The sequence below is a fragment of the Coenobita brevimanus genome, chromosome 71 (assembly GCF_032717465.1).
Source record: "Coenobita brevimanus isolate Jiangsu-jjx chromosome 71, ASM3271746v2, whole genome shotgun sequence".
Classification (NCBI taxonomy): domain Eukaryota; kingdom Metazoa; phylum Arthropoda; class Malacostraca; order Decapoda; family Coenobitidae; genus Coenobita; species Coenobita brevimanus.
In genome coordinates this window covers 28,528,650-28,542,311 of record NC_137024.1, presented here as the reverse complement: position 1 = coordinate 28,542,311, position 13,662 = coordinate 28,528,650, and positions in this window count along the sequence as shown.

Here is a 13,662-nt window from a genome sequence, read left to right as displayed (position 1 = left end):
AGGGGGGAGGGAAAGGAGGAGGGAAGGGACGATGGGAAGGGGGAAGTGGTTTGGGATTGACACGGAAGAGAAGGGGGGGAGGGGAAGATGGAGGAAAATAGGGAAGAAACGGGGAGGGTGACGGGGAGAGGGGAGTGAGCAGGATGGAGTAAAGGAGGAAGGATGGGGAAGGGAGAGGGATGGAGGGGAGGGGAGGGAAAGGGAGAGGGATAGATAAAAAGAATTGGTATAGGGGAGGGAGTGTGGGATCGAATGGGAGGAGAAAGGGGATTAAAGTAGAGGGAGGGAGGGAGGGAGGGAGACAGGGAGAGAAGGAGAGAAGATGGGGAGGGAGGAGAGGGATATAGAGGGAGTGATCTGAGGGACTGGGAGAGAAGGAGGCGGATTGAGATGGGGAGGAGGCGGAAGGAGGGACTGAGGGGAGAAAGACAGGAAGAGAGGGATATAGGAAGGGGGGGAGAGAGAGACATGGGAGAGGGAGGGGAAAGGTACTGAGACGGGAGAAGATGGAAGTGATGGAGAAATGATGAAGAAGGGAAAGGGTAGGGAGAAGGGGAAGTTGGAGGGGAACGGGAGGGGAGAAAGAGGGGTGAAAAGGAGTGAAGTGGGGAGAAGGGGGGATGAGGATGAGGATGAAGATGAGGCCATACACGGAGACGAGAAGTGGAGGGATAGGGGCTAGGGGTATGGGTTTTACAGAGGGAGAGAGAGAGAGAGAGAGAGAGAGAGAGAGAGAGAGAGAGAGAGAGAGAGAGAGGAAGGGATATAAGGAGGTATTTCGGAAGAGAGGTTAGGTAAGTATGGAGGAAGGGAGGGAAGGAGGGAGGGAGAGAAATAACTAGATAGGTAGGCAAGCAGTTAAGGAGGTCTGGAGGGAGGGTAGGTAGAGCTAAGGAAGGTAGGTAGATAAGTCAGAAGGGAGAGATTAAAAAGGGAGGAAGAAAAGTAGGTTTGTAAGTAGACCTTATTTTGGCTTTCTTTTGTCACAGTAGCCTTCCGCAGAAAAAGGTAGGTAGGTAGGTAGGTAGGTAAGCAGGTAGGCAGGTAGGTAGGTAGGGAGGGAGGGAAGAAAATATTAAGAGAGGTAGTAAAGAAGGGAAAAAGAGAATTGTTTGGTAGAAAGGTTGGTAGGACGAGAGGTAGGTAGGGATGAGCACAATGTAGGCAGCGACGGATGGAGGAATAGGGAAAGATAGGTGCGTAGGGAAGGAGAGAGAGAGAGAGAGAGAGAGAGAGAGAGAGAGAGAGAGAGAGAGAGAGAGAGAGAGAGAGAGAGAGAGAGAGAGAGAAGTAAGTAGGAGGGAGGAAAAGAGGCATAGTCATTTTGGGAAGAGAGTAGGGGAGGAAGCGGGTTAGGCGGAGAGATAAGGAGGGAGGGAGGGAGGAAGAGATACTGACTGGGGGGGAATGAGTGAGATAAGTAGACGGAGAGGTAGGTAAAGAGGAAGACGAGAGATAGGTAGGAGAGGAAGGAAAAAAAAAAGAGATAGGCCAGGAAGGAAGGAGGAAAAGAGAAAATGAGGATGAAAAAGAGAGATGTCTATGGAAAAGAGAGAGATAGGTATGTAGATAGGCAGAAAGATGGGTAGGTTAGGTAGGGAAGAAGGAAGGGAAGAAGGGAGAGAAATATAGGTAGGGAAGAGGAAAATGAAGGATGAAAGAACAGGGAAGGAAGAAGGATGAAACGCAGGTACGGAGAAGAGGGGCAAGGAGACAGGAAGAGATAGGTGGTAATGAGGCAGGAAAGGATAGGCAGGTAGGTAGGTAAGGAGGGAGGAAGGGACAGGTAAAGAGGCAGGAAAAGATAAATAGGTAAGGAGGGAGGAAAAGGTAAGTAGGTAGGAAGGTAGGTAGGTAGATAAGGAAGTGATAGGTAGATAGGTAGGTAAGGAAGGATGTAGAGACAGTTAGGCAGGTAGGTGGGTTGGTAGGTAAGGAGGGATGAAGAAATGGGTAGGCAGGTAAGGAGGTAGGGAGGGAGAGGTGAGGAGATAGATAGGTAGGTAGGTAGGTAAGGAGAAATGAAGGTACAGGTAGGTAGGTGGGTAAGGAAGGATATAGAGAAAGGAAAGTAGGTGGGTAGGTAGGACGGAAGAAGAGATAGGTGGGTAGATGAGTAGGTAGGTAGGTAGGTAGGTAGGCAGGTAGGTAAAGGGGGAGTGGTGGAGGGTAAGGAGGGTGGTGGTGTGGTGTGTATCGTCGCCTCGCTCTTGTAAAAACTCAATCAGGAAAATTATATTAAGGGGATCACACCGCAGGAGGGGGGGGGGAGAGGGGGAGAGAAAGGAGGGGAGGGGGGAGAGAAGGAGGGGAGACAAGGAAGGAGAACAGAGAGGGTGGGAAAAAGAGAGGAAGAAACGAAGAGGGATGGAGGGAAAAGAAGGAAGGAGAAATGGAGTGGAGGGGAGAAAGAAGAAAGGGAAGGGAGAGATGTGGGGACAAAGGTAAGGAGAAGGGTGGGAGTGAGGGAAGAAAGGGAAAGAGGGAAAGATGAAGAGGGGGAGAAAGTGAGGAAAGAGAAAACAGGGAAGGGAAGAAAGGGGAGAGAGTGAGGAAGAGAAGAAAAGAGGGAAGGAAGGGGAGAGGAGGAAAGAAAAAGAAAGGTGGAAGGAAAGAGAAGTAAAGGATGGACGGAAAGAAAGGGGAGGAGTGAGGAACGTGAAGGAATTGAGAAAAGAGAAGGAAGGGAGAAATGTGGACGAAAGAGAGAGGAGGATTGAGAAAGGGAAGCAAAGGGAAAGAGAAAAGGGAGAAGGTGAAAAGAGAGGTGTAAGAGAAAAGAGGGAAGGAAGGAAAATGAGAGGACACGATGGAGGGCTGGAGGGGAGGGGGAGATAGGGGAGATGGGAGAGGGAAGGAGGAGGAAAGAAAGTAGAGAAGTGGAGAGGAAAGGAAGACAGGGAAAATGTGTAGAGAAATGTGAAGGAAAGAGGAGGGGAAAGGAAAAGGAAGGAATGGAGCGGGTAAAGAGGAAAGGGAAGGGAAAAAGTGAAGGAAGGAAAGGAAAGACAATGAAGAGATAAGGCAGGAAAGGGAATGAGCTGAGAGAGAGAGAGAGAGAGAGAGAGAGAGAGAGAGAGAGAGAGAGAGAGAGAGAGAGAGAGAGAGAGAGAGAGAGAGAAGCATAATGCCAGTAAGAAATGAAAACGGAAGAAATGAAGAGAAAGGGGAAGTAAACGATGGGGAAGGAATGGAAGCTGGGAGGGAAGGAGTGTTAGGTAGAAATGGAGGGAGGGAGGGAGGGAGGCAGAGAAGCTGGGGGAAAGGAGAGAAATTTGAGGGGAGAACACGGTGGGAGGGAGCAAAAAAAAAGGGAGGCGAGGAAGAAAGGGAGGGAGGAAGTTAGCATTAAGTATACAGGGAGGGAGAGAGGAGAGGAAAGGGAAGATGTTGACGAGAGAGAGAGAGAGAGAGAGAGAGAGAGAGAGAGAGAGAGAGAGAGAGAGAGAGAGAGAGAGAGAGAGAGAGAGAGAGAGTTACTAAGATAAACAGGCCGTATCAAGCTAGTTTAATGGTAAGAATGTTAAAATTTTTGCCTAAAGTAATTGTTTTAAAAGAAACTTCATTGTTGGCTGTAAATATATAAGAAAGGAAGATAAACGTATACCAAACCGAGAGTATTTGCTGCATACCAAAGAATACTCCTTTATTTGCAGTAGGATAGCTTCTCTTACCGTAGCCTGCAGTTTCCCGTGAGCAGTTGTTTAGATATCCTGTGTTGCAGGTGTCTATGTATGAACCGCATTTATCGGTAGGTAGGTATGGAACTGGGACTGGTGGCTCTCTCTCTCTCTCTCTCTCTCACACACACACACACACACACACACACACACACACACACACACACACACACACACACACACACACACACACACACACACACACACACAAGAGCCTGTCACTTCATTTGATATTCCCTGCTCTTACCTCTACATCCTTTGCCAGGTTTGAAAGTCGTTTATCAGAATCCTTCCAAACGGGGCCAGTTTCTTTTCTTTCTGTTTTTGTACTGTCAAGACTAAAGGCAATTGCAGACTGGTATAGGTATTAGCATGATATATGAGGTTGACAGTGGATGATGCAACGCACAATTTGAAGTGGCATGTTGCAGTAATAATGTTTTTTTGACTTTTGGCTAATGCAAATATATATATATATATATATATATATATATATATATATATATATATATATATATATATATATATATATATATATATAGTTCTTAACTCCTGGTTAACGCAGACTTGAACTTGAATTAATTAAAATGAAGTCCAGTTTAAATAGGGAAAGTCCGAGTTGAAATTAATCAGTAGAAAAAAAAAATCAATAATGTACAGAAGTTAGGAAAAGTTTTCTGTAAAAAAATACAAAACATAGATAAATAGATAGATACATAAAGAGAGAGAGAGAGAGAGAGAGAGAGAGAGAGAGAGAGAGAGAGAGAGAGAGAGAGAGAGAGAGAGAGAGAGAGAGAGAGAGAGAGAGAGACATAAAAGAAGTGGAAAGAGGGAGAAAAGGGAGTGTAAGGGAGAGAGGGAGGAAGGACAGTTAAGAGCTTTGACAGGGAGGTAATGGAGGGGTTAGAGAGAAACGGGAAGAGAGGGAGGGAGGGAGGGAGGCAGGGAAGGAGGGAGGAATAAAAATGTGATATGGGGAGGGAGAGAATTAAAAGGAATAGGGGCATTGTAGGGTGAAGGAGACAGGAGTGTGGAAAAAGGTAGTGAGGGAGGAAGGAAGGGTGAAGGAAGGAGGGAGGGAAGGATGAAGGGTGAAGGAGGAAGGGAGGATGGAGGGAGGGAAGAATGGAGGGTGAACAGGGAGGGAATATAGGAGGGCGAGAAAGGGTGGAGAGAAAGGGTAGGAGAGAGAAAAAAAAAAGGGGGAGGGGAAGGAAGATGAGAAAGGAGGAAAACGACGTGAAGGAAAAGAGAAAAGGAAATATAAAGGAAAAGAAAGAGGGTGCAAAGGGGTGTAGGTGAAAGACAGGGAAAAGAGGAAAGGAAGGAGGGAAGGAAGGAAGGAAGGGAGGGAGGAAGGAAGGAAAAGAGTGAAGGAAGGAAGAGAGGGGTGTAGGAAGGGAAGGAGTGAAGGAAGGAGAGGGAGTGGAGAAAAAAAGAAAGGGAAAACGGGAAGCTGGGAATGAAGGAGAGTAAGTAGTGAAGGAAATGGTAAAAAAAGGAGAGTATTAGGGAAGAAGGAAGGAGAGTGAGGAGTGAGGGAAGAAGATAGGGAAAGAGTAGGGAGAGAAGAATGAGAGTAATTGGGAAGGAAGGAAGGAAAGAGGGAGGGAAGTGAATTAGAGTGAGGCAGGGAAGAGAGGATGGAGGGAGGAAAGGCAGGAGAGTGAAGGAGCTAAGGAAAAAAGCTGAATACAGAAGAGGAATGGAGGGAAACGGAATGAGATGGAGTGAAGGAACGAGTGCAGAAGGACTAGCCTGATGCTGGACCATGAGGGGGGTGATATGTGTTGCTAAATTCTACGGGAGTGAAGCACCGTGTGTGAGAAAATCATTAGGGAGGGACTGACTAATGGGGCCGCTCCGTGAGATGCTCCCTCATCGAAAAGGTAGGCTAAAGAGACGGAAGGGAAAGAAGGAGGGTGAGTAGAAATGAAGGAAAAAAGATGAGAGGAGGAGGAGGAAGAGAGGGAGGGAAGGAGGGAGGGTGAAGGTAAGTGGGGAAAAAGTAGGGAAAGGATGAGGGTGGATGGAAGGAAGGAAAGCAGGTGGAAAAGGGTGAAGGAAAAGAAGATAGGGGAAAAGAGGAGGAAGGAAACTATGGAAGGAAGGAAGGTTGATTTAATTTGTCATTTTCTGTCTTTCATCCTCAGTAAAATTTTCTTCCTTCACTTCTTCCTTCCTTCCTGCTTTCCTTTCCTGTTTCCTTTGCTCTTCTTACGTACTTTCTTCCCTCCCTCCTTCCCTTCCTTCCCTTCTTTCATTCTTCCTTCCTTTCTTATTTCCATTTTTCCGTATGTCCCGTCCTTACTCTCCTCCTTTTCTTCTTCTCTCCCTTTTCCTTCCATACCTTTCCTTCCTTCATTCCTCTTTCTTGCAGTACTTCCGTTCTTTCCTATTTCTCTCTTTCTCTCCACTTTTCAGTCAGTCTCTCATCGTAGTCCCTCACCTACCATCACATTCTCTCCCTCCCCCTCCTTCCTTCCTCCCTCCCTTCCTTCCTTTCGTCCACTCACAATTATTTACTTCCTTTTTCCTTTCTCTTGCCTTCCTCCCATCTTATTAATTCGTCCTTCTTTTTTTTTTTAAATATTTTTCTTCTCTCTCTCTCTCTCTCTCTCTCATCATACTACTTTTTTTTTTTCCATTCTTCTTCACCACCGTTTTATCTTTTTGTCTTTCATTCCTTCACTTTCCGTCTTCCTTCTTCCTTCTCTGTTGACGTCCTTCTCCCTTATCCTACTCATTTTTCTCCCCTTTTTCTTCCTCCATCCCTTCTTCCATCCCCTCTCCTTCCTTCTGCCTCTTGGCCCCTCTTCCTCCCTCTTTGCCCTGCTTCTGCCTTGCTTTTGCCTTTTCATACGAAGATAGGTAATTATAATCTGTCTTCGAAAGGTCCAATACATCTTTGTCTGTTTCCTCTCTTCTCTATTCCCCTTTCTTTTTACTTCTCTGCCTCCTTCAATATCCTCCTTTCTTTCCCTCTCCCGCCCTGTCTACCTCCTTCCCTCTACACCTCGTTTCTTTCTTCCTACCTCTCTTCCTTACTCCTTCCCTTTCATCTATCTTTCGACCCTCTTGCTTCCTTCTCTGCCTACCTCCCTTTCCTCTTTCTTACTCTCCCCCTTTGCCTTCCTCTCTTTCCTCCTTCTTTGTCCCTTCCTCCCTCTTTCGCTACCTCCCTCACTTTCCTCCTCCTTCCTTCCTTCATCCTTCCTTCTCTACCTACCGCCTGTCCTTCTCCCCTGCCTTCCTCCCTTCCCTACTGTCTTCCCAATCGTTCAGTCTTACCCGTTTCCACCCTGCTATATTTTCTTCTCTTTTTTTCTCCCCTTCCCGCCATCCTACCCTATATTCTTCCTCTTCTCTTCTCTTCTTCCTCCCTCCTCCCTCCCTGCCACTCTCTCTTGTCAACCCTTCCCTTCCTCTGCCCTTTTATAATTCTCATCATCCCTCTTACCCTTCTTCCTGTTGTGCTTCTTTGTTTTCATTTCTTTCACTCGCTTCTTTCTCTCTTCTTTTCATCCTATTGCTTCCCTCTCAACTCCTTTCTTCCCTCCTTCCTTCCTTCTTTCCTTGCTTCACGTCATGCATATCTCCCGTTATGGTTCCGTCTTTTCTTTCCTTCTCGTTTCCCTTTCTTTATACCCCTCAGTTTCCTGCCATCCTTATATAGTTTTATTTATATTCTTGTTTTCCTTCCATCATAGTATACTTCTTCCTCCCTCCTTCCCTCTCTCCCTCCAGCCCTTCTTCCCTCTCTCCCTCCAGCCCTTCTTCCCTCTCTCCTCCCTCCTCCCGTCCATCCACCCACCTATTCATCCATCCATCCATCCATGAATCATTCAACTTTTATTCGTTCATTTGTTCTTTCCTTCCTTCTCCTTTTAAAAAATGCTTCTCTTCGTTCCTTCCCCTCCTCCCTCTCTTCATCCATCCATCCACACATACATCAATATATCAATCAATTCATCCATCCAACTTTCATTCGTTCTTGTGTTCTTTCCTTCCTTCTTTCTTCATACATTCATTTCTATAATATATGCTTCTCTATTTTATTCTTCCTCCCCCCCCTTCATCCGTCCATCCATCTGTTCATTCATCCATCTATCTACCCATCCATTCATCCACCCATTAATCCATTCATCCATCCATCCATCCTCCCATCCAACCATCAGCCCTAATTTCCATTCTTCTCTCCGTCACTCTAACCATGCACATCCATCCATTAATATCTCCATGCGTGCATGTATCCATTCATCCATCCATCCACCCATTCCTTCTTTCTTTCCTCGTTGCTTCCATCCATCGATCACTCTTTTTTTTCTTCCTTCCTTCTTCGCATCTCAGGTGTTATTATGTCTATAGTTTGTTCCTCAATTTTCCTTCCTTCCTTCCTTCCTTCCTTCCTTTGGTCCTTTCTTCTTTCCTTTTTTCCTTCCCTCCATTCTTCCTCTCTTCCCTCCTACCTTCCTGGCTTCCTTCCTTCCGTCTTCCCTCCTACCTGAGGTGTTATTGCTCCCTCTTGTTTGTTCGTCTCCTCCTCAGCACTTATTTTCCCCCTCATTTCTGCCTCATAGATTTCTTGTCACCTCTCCCTCCTCCTCTTTCACTCCCCTCACCGCCTGTCTTCCCTTCCTTACCTCCCTTCTCTTCACCTCCCTTCTTCCCCTTGATCTTGCCTCCCCTTCCTCGTCCTTTCTCCCCTCCCCCCCCCCTCTCTCTCTCTATGTATTCCTCCTCCTTGTTTTCCTCCTTCCTCCTTCTTCTTTTTTTCCCCTACCCTATATCTCTTCCCTCTCCCCCTCGTTATACCCCCCCTTCCTCATCCCCCCTCCCTTTCTCTCTCCTCCCTTGGATTTGTTTTTTCCTCCTCTCACCTCCTTATCTCCATCCTTCCTGCACATCCTTCCTCCTTTTCCCCTCCTTCTCTCCTTCCCTCCCTGCACCTCCCTCCCTCCTCCTTCTTTCCTTCACTCTCCCTCCCCCTCCCCTCACCCTTGGTCTGAAGGGCGTCTTGAAGTGCCACTCGAAGCCGCGATTGGAGCAGTGAGGGTGGAGAGAGAGAGAGAGAGAGAGAGAGAGAGAGAGAGAGAGAGAGAGAGAGAGAGAGAGAGAGAGAGAATAATGAAGAGATGAAGGAAAACAAAAATGAAAATGGTGATATGGAAGACGGAAGAAAGAGAGAGGATGAAAGGTGATGTCAGAGGTGTATGGAGGAGGGGAAGGGGGATAGGGAGAAAAAATAGATGGAAAGACGAGGGTTAGAGGGGGGAAGAAGATGGGGAATGAAGGAAGAAGAAAGAAGGAGTGAGATCAGTTGTAATGGCGTTGGAAGGAGGGGAAGATTAAGAATGAGGTGTTTTGCTATCCTTGTCTTAAACCTGTACTATGATCAGCTTAGGGGACTGTCTATCTGCTCTGTCTTAATTGTCAATGTTTAGTATTCACTCTATTCGTCACCCAGTCCTATATTTACACATGAGGAACGAAGGAACCTCATCTGGTCTATTTAGCTCCGGCATGTGAGGTATGAGTGACCATTTCCCTTGAGTGGCATGATGCGAGCAGTAAATCCCAACCCCCTCTCGGATGTAACCTTCATGGGCCACGAAGAGAGAAACCCGTACTGTACACAGGAAAAATCATCCAATATATTACCAATATGCCGGGAATCGAACCCGGGACTCTCAGGTGAGAGCCAGGCAGCATACCACTACACCACGACCAGGTAAAAGTTATCTCACATTGTCACAGTTTTGTAACCAATGTCCCTCCGCCCCCACTGTGAGCATGAAGAGGATGAGTTAACCCCCTGGCACTCGGGCAAGTAGATGCTTATAATCTATCCCAAGCACTTACGGCAAGTCAGAATGAAGAGAGAAACCTGTACTGTACACAGGAAAAATCATCAAATATATTACCAATATGCCGGGAATCGAACCCCGGACTCTCAGGTGAGAGCCAGGCAGCATACCACTACACCACAAACAGGTAGTGGTATGCTGCCTGGCTCTCACCTGGGAGTCCAGTGCTCGATTCCCGGCATATTGGTAATATATTGGATGACTTCATGGGCCACGTTAAATTGGAGCCACTTAGCCTACTAGACCGCCAGGCATGTAGTCAGTTACAGTTGATTATCCCCATGTATGTTATATCCATTTAATATCGACACAGATTCTGCAGATTGATTAAAGAATACATTAACGACCCAGATACTGAAATACACTGTTAAAGGAAATACGCAAGTCAAAAACTGTGGACAAAAAGATATGCCAGTGTGTCCTTAATCAGCGGGACTACAGTACAGGTCTTAGTCACATAAAATAGTCATAGTCAACCATAGTGCTTCTTAAACTATTTCAGTGTCATTTATCTATGAGTCTTTATAACAAAAAGATTTTTATAACAAAAAGATTTCCTGATAGTTTGGGATATTTTCGTGTCACTCTACCGTATGTATAAATTGATATATAATACATTAATTTATCCACATGACTAACAAAAATAATAAATTAACGTTTTTCTTAAGGGTTTAATTTATTCAAGTTTGTGAGCATCCTAAAAGTGAGAGAAGAAAACTAGCAGTGAAAAAGAAATTTTAAATAATCTGTATGTGGGTAGTAACGGTGCTGCAATCGGATTGAGCCTGTGTAGGTTTATATCCAAGGGATGGTTGGTGTTTATTGCTCACGTAATGCCACTCAGGGATGAGTGAGGCTGGTCACTCTCATCTTAAATGCCATGACCAACTTGCCTAGCCCCGGGCTCCTACGCTTCTCATGGGGCAACGTAGGATTAGATGATGGATGGATGTATAATATACAGTATATATATATAGATAGATAGATAGATAGAGATATTATATATATATATATATATAGATAGATAGATAGATAGAGATATTATATATATATAAATCTATCTATCTATCTATCTATCTATCTATCTATATATTACTACATCATCCCACTAGCTCGCCTGGCCCTCCTTAAAAGTTATATTAATGTATATTTGGGAAATATCTTCATACTTTGAAACAGGAGAACCCTAGGTAAGGCGAAGAAACATATCAAATTTCCAGCTCCACTGCTATTAAAAAGCAGTATGAGGATACTAACCACTTTAATGGCAATGCCATTTTTAAAGTATAGAAAAAAATCTATGTGACTAAATCAGATAACTGCACCCTTACTGTTTCATTCACCCTTCATTCACTTCATTAGTTCCATTTACTCCAAAAATGGTTTTAGTAACCCTTGAGTGAACCATTTACCAGTTTACGAAGCACTGATCCTATCCCATGACACACCACAGGCACTGCTTCACCTGTTTCTGTTTGCTTGCCTTTGTATTTTCTTGAATGATATCCTATTTCCATCTCTATCCCTCGTCCTTCCTTTCTTCTCTCCTGGTCCCCTCCTTTCACCTCTCACCCCTCCTCTTCTGTTTCCCTGACGTCTTTCTCTTCCCCTCGTTTCATTTCACTTCCCTGCAGTCTTACCTTCCTTTTTCCCCCTTTATCCATTCCCCTCTGACCTCCTTCCCTCCCTCCTTTTCTCTTTCTAATCTATATATATCCTCCCCCCTTCTCTCTCTCTCTCTCTCTCTCTCTCTCTCTCTCTCTCTCTCTCTCTCTCTCCCAATATGATTCCCCCAACCCCTCTTCTCTTTACTCCTCACCAGTCCCTCCCATCCTCCACCTTTCTTCCTTTTCTCTTTCAAACTCCTCACTCTTTATCCCTCACACCCCTACTCTCTTCTTCTCGAACTTCAACCCCCTTTCTCCCTCTCCATCCCCCACCCTTCTCTTTCATTCCCTCTCACAGCTTCCCTTCCTTCCTCTTCTATTTCTAATCCTTCTCCCTTCACTCTCACACTCTCTCTTCTCCTCAACCCCTCTCATTTTCCTTCCTTCTCTTCTTTTCTACCCCAACCCTCCCCTCTCTTCCTTCCTTCTCTCATCACTTCCCCTCCTTTTCCTCTTGGCTACATCTCTCTTTATCTCCCCCTCTACATTCCCCTCCATCCATTTTTCTCCTCAACCTGTCTCTCTTCTTTCACTTCTCCTCCTTCATCCTTCATCCTTTCCTATCTCCCATCCTCATCCCTCCTTACTCACCCTCCTGCCCCTCCCCGTCGTTTTCACCCTCCCTCCATTCTACAGTCTCCTCTACTCCCTCCTTCCCTCTTCCCTTCCACACCCCCTGCTGTCTCTCCCTCTCCATTCCTAACTCTCCTTCCAGCCTCTCTCCTTCCACCCCCCTCCTCTCTCTTCCCTTGCCTTCTCTCCCCTTTCCCCTCCATCCTCCGCTTCCCTCATCCTCTTACCTCCCCCCCCCCCGCCCTGCCGTCTGGCCCACAAAGAAAGAAAAACACTCACCTTCTCATTCTTCCATGTAATTTAACCTTCTCTCTGGGGCTCATGACGCCGTGAAGAGAGAGAGAGAGAGAGAGAGAGAGAGAGAGAGAGAGAGAGAGAGAGAGAGAGAGAGAGAGAGAGAGAGAGAGAGAGAGAGAGAGAGAGAGAGAGAGAGAGAGAGAGAGAGAGATACAGAGAGACAGAGAGTACTGTACTCTGGTGCAAGTAGAATTCTTTTTTAAACATTCATTTGTGTCAGCTTTTATGAGTAGGCTGAATGTTACTGTGTGTGCACGTTGTTTGTGTGTAGGAAAATACAGTAATACTTATAAAGCATGTACTGTACAGTATATATATATATATATATATATATATATATATATATATATATATATATATATATATATATATATATATATATATATATATATATATATATATATAGAATGTTCTTTGTGGTAGGTGAGGACGCTCACCATCCACTCACACGATGTAGTGCTGCTCTCGGGTGTCTCCCCTTTCCTCTCTCCTCCATCCTTCTTTCCTTCCATCCTCTTCTGTCTTCCTTTCCTTCATTCTTTCCTTGTCCTTCTGCCTACGAGTAACTTTACACTCCCTCTTCTGTCTTTCTTTCCTTCATTCTTTCCTCTTCCTTCTCCCTGTGGGTGACTCTACACTGAGTGACAAGCCGAATGGTTTCCTGTACACCAGGAAACCATTTACTACGCTGGCTGGTAACCATATAACCAAATTTTGGCGCCTGCTGGTTTAGTGGGTAATTATTTTGCTCCAATCGGATTGAGCAGGTGAAGGTTTATATCCAAGGGATGGTTGGGGTTGATTGCTCATGTAATGCCACTCAGGGTTGAGTGAGGCTGGTCACCCGTATCTTCAATGTTGGGACCAGCTGCCTAGTACCGGGCTCCTGTGCTCCTTATGGGGCAATGTAGGATTGGATGATGGACGGATGGATGGATAGAATGTTCTTATGTGTATGTGTGTATGTGTTTGTGTCTGTATACATTATTGTGTGTGTGTGTGTGTGTGTGTGTGTGTGTGTGTGTGTGTGTGAGGGCGGTCGTCAACTATGGCTTTGTGTGCTTTTGTGAGTTATGGTGTGTGCGTCTATGTGTGCGTGTGTGTATCCTGTGTTGTGTACATATGTGTGGGTGTATGGTGTATTTAAATATGTATGTATGTATATATGTATGGTATTAAATATCTAGTATGATACACCTGGATATGTCTGTATGTGCCGTAAGTGTGTGTACGAAAAACATACTTCCACGAGAGAGAGAGAGAGAGAGAGAGAGAGAGAGAGAGAGAGAGAGAGAGAGAGAGAGAGAGAGAGAGAGAGAGAGAGAGAGAGAGAGAGAGAGAGAGAGAGAGAGAGAGAGAGAGAGAGAGAGAGAGAGAGAGAGAGAGAGAGAGAGAGTGAGAAATAAATAGAGATGCATTTTCTTCCTGTGCATTCAGACAAAACATGAGAACTGCATACCCAGTCCTGCGTTATGTGTGCCGATTTGAAAGAGTTACAAAATACTAATACTGCATCATAAAAGTAGCTAGTAACCCGATGTAACTCTCACACGATACCAGTGGTGGCATATGTGAAGA